Source organism: Arctopsyche grandis, unplaced genomic scaffold (genome assembly GCF_051622035.1).
Source record: "Arctopsyche grandis isolate Sample6627 unplaced genomic scaffold, ASM5162203v2 HiC_scaffold_354, whole genome shotgun sequence".
Classification (NCBI taxonomy): Eukaryota; Metazoa; Arthropoda; class Insecta; order Trichoptera; family Hydropsychidae; genus Arctopsyche; species Arctopsyche grandis.
Genome location: NW_027518517.1, coordinates 16,833 through 26,693, shown reverse-complemented (window position 1 = coordinate 26,693; position 9,861 = coordinate 16,833). Strand labels below are relative to the sequence as shown.

Here is a 9,861-nt window from a genome sequence, read left to right as displayed (position 1 = left end):
CTTTTACAAAGCGATTAGAACCTTAGGGAGGTTTCATGCTATATTATTTTTCATTAATCTTGTTTTTGTGAATTTTGTTTTATTATTTCATCCTCCTTATTTCACAGGATAAGAATTAAATAAAAAATAAATAGAATTTAAAGTAGAAGAAAATGATTCAATATTAGTAATTATAAAAGAGATACAGGCCTAATTCGCAGACCAATGGCCTTAATATTTACCTCAACTTATTTTGAAGATATATTTTTAACCATGGGAGATATAAGTTTGGATTTTACAGTACAAGAGGAAAAAAAAATAAAAAGAGATTTTATAATATTACTACTATACGTACAAAAGGCTTAACTGGTTTCCTAAACAAGAAATTAATTTTAAATTCAGCTTTCTACTACATTATAGTAGACTTTAAATATTTAAAAAGGTTGATTAAAAAAGTAATATGTAAAATTAAATAACAGAAAATAAGCTAAAAAAGACGACTGCTTTCTATTAAAAGAAATAGGATTTTACGAAATTTTATTTTTATTTTTCCTGTATAAATAAAGTGAGTGAAAATAAGTAATCCCCTTTCAAAGAGGAAAGATAAAAACATCTAGACATGAAATTTTGATGCTTTTAATGTATAAAACTAGTGGTTTTCCAAACGTAGAAGATTGGTTTCATTTCTTTAAATTTAAACTATTCCTAGAGATTAAATATCTTCGAAAACCACAGCTAAACATCTATTGTGAATTTTTGTTTTCTACTAACAGGTTGTTTAAATTATGCTCAAAAGTGACAAATGAGTTCTTTTACGGGCTGAAAAAGAATATTTAAATAAATATTGCGAAAACAGTTTTTAAGTTTTTAATTTAAGTTTTTGCTATTATTATTGGAGCTACAGATTGCTAAATACGGCATTATATATTAAATACGAAAAAGGTTTTAAAGCTAGATATAGATTAATTATAAAATAAATTCTAAATCACAAATTGCTACATTTGATTCTTAAAATTATACGGCCTGCTCAATATACTCTAATAAATATATTCTTTATTAAAAAATAACAACGTACCGTTTTTATGTAAAAAAAAACACCACTTTAATTATAATCTTTTATTTTGAGGTTTTTATGAAAAGATTATAAAACTTAGATTTTAAATAATTAATCACTAAATATTACTATTGTCTGATTTAACTTATCTTGAGCTCTACATTATGTACTTGAAAAATTTTACTAAAAAAAGAGTGCTTTAAATTAGTGTTGGGGAAATATATAATAAGTAATGATGAACTCTGAAGCAAAATTTCTTTGAATAGAAAGTGTTATTCGTACGGAATAGAGAATCACACAACCAGCTCAACATCTGTTTCTTGGAAAAAAATTAATTTAAATTAGACTCCTAAAAGTAAGTATACAAAATAATACCCCAAAATTTTCAAATGCCATTCTAATTAGAAAAAAAAAACAAATCAAAAAGAAGTAGAAATCTAAACGAAGAAGAGTGACAAAATAAAAGAAACTAGGCATCTTTAAGTTAGTTAGTTATCCAGTACGATTTCAAAAACGCCCCTAGTTAGTTTCTTATTTTGTTGCTTATCTTTTATGTAAAATCCAAATTACAATAAAGATAAGTAAAACCGCCTAATTGATTTTATGTAAAAAACCCAAATTACAATAAAGATAAGTAAAACCGCCTAATTGATTTTATGTAAAAAACCCAAATTACAATAAAGATAAGGAAAACCGCCTAATTGATTTTATGTAAAAAACCCAAATTACAATAAAGATAAGTAAAACCGCCTAATTGATTTTATGTAAAAAATCCAAATTACAATAAAGATAAGGAAAACCGCCTAATTGATTTTATGTAAAAATTCTTCATTACAATAAAGATAAGGAAAACCGCCTAATTGATTTTATGTAAAAAATGAAATTACAATAAAGCAAAAAAAGACGGATTAAATGATTTTATGTAAAAAAAGAAGAGGCAAGCCAAAAACTAATAGACAAATTAAAAAAATGAAAAAAGATTATAAAATTTTTTTTTATTTATTTATAGAAGTATTCCACCTCGATTTTATTTTCACACTTTAATTCATTTTCTTCAGTAAGACAGTGTAAAAAATTTTCGTAGCTCTTTATTTCTGGTCGGCGTTCATATGTTAAATGTTGAATTAACTTAGATGCTGTTGCTTTCTTACCTGGGATAGCACTTAAACATCTTTCAACATTTTTTAAAATATTCTCTGAGTCTAAAAACTTTCCAGTCAGTTTCGACTTTAAACTGAACCGAAACTTGTTGTTTGAAATTTTACTGATTATTTTTTGCTTCTCCATTCTTTTAATAAAAATTTTCAAATCAATTAATGAAAATTGTTCTTCAAAGCAACTTATTTTGACTTCAGCAATATTGAAGCTTTTGTAATTGAATTTTTGAAAAATTTTGTGTGTGTGTGAAACAAATAATGTTTCAGAATTTTCATAATTATTTGGAAGGCAAACAGAAATTGAACTTGTAATTGTAAGTGGACTTGATAAAATAGTTGTATTTCTTAGTTCAAAACACGAAAAATGATTTGATTCATTAATGACTTCGTGCAAGGGCAAATTTTCAGCAAATTCAGCTTCTTGTTCTACTTGATGATTATTATCATCATTTATGAAATCAAAATCATCATCATAATTGAAATTTTCGGGCACGACTGTTTCTTCAGGAATTTCATCTAAAATAACTTCACTAATTGAGTTGGTTGGTTCGGCGAGTGATTCTTCTTGCCCAACTCCATTAGTCTCACCATATTCTTTTATTATTGAAATAAACGGAATATATGGTGGAGCCTTCTTAACTATTGCATAAAACAAATCATAGTATGAGGCATTTAAAATGTCAGTTCTAACCGAACTTTTTTCCCACTCCTCTTGATCGATAGCTACTAACTCTTCATATTTGAGAGCTAGCTCGGGAGAAAAATTAATAGAGTTTTCAGAAAAATACGTAACTCTATCTGACATTTTAAATAAATCTGGTGACCAATTTTTCACCAGATCTAAAGTTTCAATAAATATATTTTTGTTGGCTAGTAAACCAGCCAACGTATTAAGTTTATTTTTAATAAAAAACTCATTTCTTACGGGACAAAACCCGTAAGTAAAATCAAATAAAATATCTTTGATTCGACTCAAAGATTTGGTATATTTAAAATTTGCATGCAAATATCTTATTAATTCTTCACCAACCAAAACTGTTTTTGGCTTTGGTTGATTGTCCATTCTAGAAAGAAAATCTGCAAGAAGTGCCTTTTTTTCTTCATAAGGCCTTCTTCCTTTTTCAAAATTGTAGTTGTAGCTCAGTTTAGTCAGAGTCAATCTAACTCTCCTCGAATTCGAATAAAGGCAAGTAATATTTTCATTCTCCATATAATCAATTACTTCTTTTAAAGCACCATTTCTATCGTTCGAAAAAAATGTCTGGGAAAACAGATCAAACCAGATTTTTGCTATAGTTGATTTTTGAGTTGCACTTTTGTGCTCAACTAAAAAAAAAAAAATGTTCGGATTTATTTAAGCTGTAGTTGTTAATACTTTGTTAGTTTTCTTCGTGTGTTTCTCTGTAATCCGGTCGGGGAACCGCATTGCTGCGTAAACCCCCCACGGCCCTTATGCCAGCTTAATCCCTCTGCCGACGGTCGGCTAGCCTTAGGACTAAGTGTCCCATTGACCCTGAGCTGGCGTTATAATTAGAGACAGTACCATACTGTCTTAGTCTTTTTATAGTGGGGTTATTACAACTAGCGCCCACTTTTGTAACGGCGTCCCGGTTAATGTTCTTTTACCTACCAAAGCGAGGCTCGAACCCGGGCAGTTCGGGAGTGAATCAGCAAGCCGACCACTAGCCCAACGCCGCTGTGCTCAACTATTTTTGTGATCATAGCCAACACTGACACTTCTTTGGTTGTCTCTAATGTTACTTTCAGCACATCTGTTTTTAATTTTTTATTATGAGTTTTTTCTACTAGATAAGCTAGTAGAAATTTTTTAATAAAAAATTGTTGGTTCTTTTTTCTATAATTGTATGACTGCTTTAGAAGTTTTATAAGCAGAAATTTCCTATAGTCAGCAAGTCTACTATTGTATTTTACTTGGCTGACTAAAAGTTTGATTTTGGTTTTTTTATTCAACATTTTATAAATTTCACTAGTAATTTCTCTCAAATTCTGAATTTGACCGACAGAGTTTTCAAAATTTGGCTGGAGTTCAAGAATTTTATCTTTGATTTCTTTAGAAAAATTACAGACCGTTGGTAGGCCACTAATGTATAGGGATTTAAAAATAGACTCAGCTATTAAAGAATTAATAAGACTATCAGGTGTAGTCACTTCGGAACCTGAAACAGTTTTAGTTATGACGGTTAAAAAAGTATGAATGTTCTTTAACAAAATTTTGAAAAAATTATCTGAGTGAAAGTAGCTGAAGTTTTTTGGTACAATGTATCTTTTAAGTTTTTCAATAATTCTAGAAGAATTTTGAAGTTTAGTTCTGAGCTCTGTCCTATACCAACATGTTCCGTTGGTGACTCCAGAGATATAGCTGTCTTTGATGTTGGCATATTTTGATATTAAGTTCAATAAAGTATCTTTGTTGCTAAAGATTCTGTGGTTATATAGCTTAGTCAATAGTATAGAATTTGTAATGGGAAAAATGTAGCTAGGCGAGTAATCGAAGTCAAACACATACTTGTAAGTCGAGTAAAAGTTGGCTTTTAAACATTTTTTGAATACACCGATTCGATGCTCAGGACCAACAGAATTGTAAGAACAGTTTAGCATTGTAGAAGAAAATAGCGGGCAGTAATTGGGTTTTATACCCACTTCTTCAAAGAAATTTTGATTAGCTATTGTCACAGTACCATTACCAAAAGATGTTGAAATACATACATCTACTGTAATGTACTTCTCCGCTTCACTTGTAAATGTTGAATTAATTTTCTCTTTTATTTTACTAAAATCTAATGAATTAGAAATAGTATCTCTCTTGTTTCCGAAATTTTCAAAAAATACAACTAAGTTATCATCGCTAAACTTTTCATTGATTAAGAAATCTGCTACTTCAAAAAATCGGAATAATTTACATTGCACATTATCTTTTCAGTAGCTTCAATATCTGGATTTTTATTATTTTGAGTAACAGTTGAAAAGTTCCAAGAAGGTGCTTTGACACCAGAAGTTTTTATTCCTTCTTTAAGAGTTGTATATACTTCTGCTTTAAATTCTTCTTTTGTAAGATTCGAATTCAGTAAGACGAAATATATATCTAAATTTCCAAAATTAGTTGTTCTGCAATCACCTATTCTTACATAGGTTAAACCTCTTATATCACAAGAGGGGTTTTCGTCAGTTTGGAGAGTGTAAAACGTTTTTATTTTATTGGACTTAATATAGCAATCAGCACTTGAATTTGAAAAATCAACATGAATATTTTGACGAAAAGTTGTACGGAAAATGCTGTAGGGCATATGGCCAAATAAAGCATCAAGATCTAGAGTTTTATTTAAAGTATCATCTGGCTCACCTTCAGTTGCGCTTAGCTCGTTCTTAGGAATTGTAACTTGTAAGTTGTAGAGTTAATCATGCTTCTCCTTATTTTTTTTCCTATTTATAGTTTTTTCCAGTAAAAATGAACCAATAAATTTTGAACAGTAAGTATCTGATGATTGGTTTATTCAAGAGAAAACATAAAGGAGAAGTGAAATATAATTATTAGACGAGTAATTTTTCAGAAACTAATAGTAAGTATCTGTTGCTTGGTTCATTCAAGAGAAACATAAAGGAGAAGTAAAATATAATTATTAGACGAGTAAATTTTCAGAAACTATTACTAGCTGTTTTTCAAAACCACTTGACTAGTTTTTTAAAATTAAAAAATACAAGCAATTTTAAATTAAGTAGAAATAAATTACTATTACAATTAAATAAAGTTTAAAGTATTAAATGTTAAGATCTCTTTTAAGTCTCAATCAAATGTATTTAGAGTTAAAGTTGGAATTCTCAATCAAAATTTCCAAATAGATGATATTAAAGAAAAGTGAATAAATTAATAAGCTGCCTTCAAATATAAAAATAAATTCATGGAATAAAAAATTAGTGTTGTAGATTGTGAAAAAGATGCTAAAGAGAAATATTATATCAAAAACAAGAATATTTAAAATTAATAAATGATACAAACCACAAATAGTTCTACTTTGTATCTTTATTAATTGATAAAAAAAATAAAGAGTTCATAAGCTAAACAAAGAGATTTATTAATAATATAGAGTGATTGGTAAGACAATAAAACATTTTGAATGAATTATTAGTAGCAGAAAGCAGTAATGAAGATGATTATGAGTAAGATAAAAGGGTATAAATCATAATGTTTAAATTATTTAATTCCGAAAACAATAATACATAATGAATGTATCTTTCAATTACAAAGTAATTATATTAATGATGTTTATTCTTACAAGAAATTTATTTCTAATATTTAATTATTTTAAATTTAAAAAAAAAGAATAAAAAAACTTTTAGATAGGAATTTATTATAAACAATTTATAGATTTAATTATTAATGAACTTTTTTGGTGTATATTATGAGGAAAGAAGTAACATTCTGAACTCATAAGTTGAGCTATTAAGCTGTCTAAATAAATTAGGTGCGTAAGTTTTGAAATAGAATTAGTGAAGATAATTTAGAAATAAACAAAACAGATTCTAATCTGAAATTTCAAGGAATATATATGGAAAAGAAAATAGAAGAATTTAATAAAAAGAACACCAGGTTGATTCTGCCTGACGTAGATGCTAGTTTCTAAGATTAAGCCATGCATGTTTATGTAATAAGGACGAACAGCTCAGTAGAACTACGATTATTTAGTCTGTTTGTTTAAGATAACTACGTGAAAATGTAGCTAAGAGAGAACAGAATAAGACGTAGGACTATCAGTTAGTTGGTAGTGTAATGGACTACCAAGACAATGACGGGTAACGGGAAATCAGGGTTTGATACCGGAGAGGGAGCCTGAGAGATAGCTCCCACGTCCATGGACCGGCAGCAGGCGCGAAAATTGCCCACTCTTTGTAGGAGGCAGTTATGAGACGTGAAATAGATTATTTAGTAAAGATGAATAGGAGAATTGGAGGGCAAGTTTGGTGCCAGCCGCCGCGGTAATACCGACTCCAAGAGTGTGTATGAGAGATGCTGCAGTTAAAAAGTCCGTAGTCATAAAAAATTAAATTAAGATGAGAAATCTTTTAAATTAGTAATTGAAAAATCGATGGGGAACATAGTATACCAGGGCGAGAGATGAAATGCCAAGACCCCTGGTGGACTAAGCGAGGCGAAAGCGATGTTCTTGTAGGTATTTAATGATCAAGGACGAAGGCTGGAGTATCGAAAGTGATTAGATACCGCAGTAGTTCCAGCAGTAAAAGATGCCGACATGTTCATTGGTAACAGTGGACAGGGAGAAATCTTAGAGTTCGGGCTCTGGGGATAGTATGCTCGCAAGAGTGAAAATTAAAGAAATTGACGGAGCTACACCACAAGGAGTGGATTGTGCGGCTTAATTTGACTCAACGCGAGGAAACTTACCAGGGCCAAGTGTAATGTAGAAAAGAGTTTCACGAAAGTGGTGCATGGTCGTTGGAAATTGATGGGATGACTTTGAGCTTAAATGCTTGAATGAGTGAGATCTTTAGACATGTTTCATACGAAACAGGAAGGAAGAGGCTATAACAGATCAGAGATGCCCTTAGATGCCCTGGGCTGCACGCGCAATACAATAGCATATAAATAAATAATTTGGAAAATGTTTTGATGGATTATGTGCTGTAAGGCAGATATGAAAGAGGAATTCCTAGTAAGTATGTATCAACAATGGGTATTGAATATGTCCCTGTAGCTTGTACACACCGCCCGTCACTATCTCAGATGTTTTTCAGGATGAAGAGTTTAGGCTCTGAATAATGAAAAGTAGATAAGATGTAAGTCGTAACAAGGTTGCGGTCGGTGAACCAGCCGCAGGATCATTAAAAACTTTTTAAGAATTAGTAATTACAATAGAATTGTTTTAAGGATTATTTGTTTATAAAGGGGATTAATTGTTAAAAGTAAGATTGTATCAATTAGTGTATAAAGGATAATTTAATAATCATAAAGGGATTAATTATTAAAAGTAAGATTGTATCAATTAGTGTATAAAGGATAATTTAATAATCATAAAGGTTAATTAATTATTAAAAGTAAGATTGTATCAATTAGTGTATAAAGAATAATTTAATAATCATAAAGGGGATTAATTATTAAAAGTAAGATTGTATCAAGTTAGTGTATAAAGGATAATTTAATAAATAAGAGGTGAAATAGACATTAATTGCAAAATTTAGGCCTTTGAAAGGAGTTGCTAATTAAGTATTTGTTAGCAATGATTAAGAAGAGGTCTGCATTAATTGTAGATAACTTAGTAATCAACTTGTAAATATAACCCTCTTGTAACCAAAGCCTTAATAGTATGGTAGGTGTGTAACACCAGAAGTTTCAACTGATCTCTATCAACAGTGTAGGATGTTTTAAAAGTTACCTTTTTTGTAGGTGATAGTAAGATCAATTAATTAATAAATTTTTTTTTTTATAGATTAATCTGTTTGTTTAGAAATGTATTAGCTGACTGTTGAAGTTAAAGATAAACCGCCTTTTAAGTCTGGGTCCGCTTTATTATAATGCGACTAGCAAGACATTTAATATAAAAGTAGAATGAAATTTCAAAAATCATGAAATCAGAACAGATACTGTGTTTAAAAATATATTCTTTGCCTCATTTTTGATTTTTCAGTTTTTGGTAAATTTAAAAATCGCGTTTCTCTACTAGGGAAAAACAGTCGATCAAAAAAACGCAAATTTACTAAAACAATACTGAGAAATAAAAGATTTGAAGTAGAACATTAAATACCATATTGACTTATATTAAATGAGCTAGTTATAATTAAGAACAGGAAATCTTTTGTATTTTATATTTCACTCTTTTGAAATTTCATTTTTTTGAATTTCCCGAACACGTTTTGTTACTAGGGAAAAAACTTCAGGCAAAAGAAGCCATTTTTAGCAAAAAAATACTTTCAAATAGAATATAAGAAGTAGAACATTAAATACCATATTGACTAAAATCGAATGAAGGTGTTATAATTAAAATTAAACCCGCTTTTTATTTTATAATACACACTTTTAAATTTCAGTTATTTTCAATTTTAAGAAACTTTTCGTTTGACTATGTAAATTCTTTCAGCAAAAAAATAATTAAAGAAAGAAAACAGTAGAAAAAGTAATTAAAGAATGATAGAAACAGGTAAAACTGAACAAATATTTAATGGGCTCAATAAATAAAGCTTTATTAAGCTTGTATGTCGAAATTTTATGTATATATTCTTTTGAATAGCGTTTAGCATTGTTTTAATACTCTACTTTAAAACAATATATCAGTTGAGAGTAATTGGTTGTGAGTATGATAAAATTGAAAACGATGAGAATTATCTGTTTATGGAATATTTAACAAATTGTTCAGATTAAAAGTTATGGATTTCATTTATATCAAAGTCTATAATTAAGAAATCAAATAAATTATAGATTTGGAACTGTATAAAACTAATAAAGATGAATATTAAGATTATAATCAGTTGGTAAATCAAAACACGTATAATAGACATTAATGTGAGAGTTAAACTAATTTAATTAATAACTGGCATAACAATTAAAATTGAAAAAAAAGAGAGATAATTAAGCATTATAAATTTAATAAATTGATAAGAAACTACTGATTTATGATTGTTGTAATTGGTTTTAAAATTATG

General features: G+C 28.9%; 1 non-coding gene across 1 annotated transcript; it reads left to right on the top strand.

Annotated features, from left to right (window-relative positions):
• The first annotated feature begins 6,790 nt into the window (after positions 1–6,790).
• LOC143922089 (small subunit ribosomal RNA) lies at positions 6,791–8,049 on the top strand. Its single transcript, XR_013261546.1, has one exon. It is a non-coding gene; the product is annotated as a small subunit ribosomal RNA (ribosomal RNA).
• Positions 8,050–9,861: the final 1,812 nt, after the last annotated feature.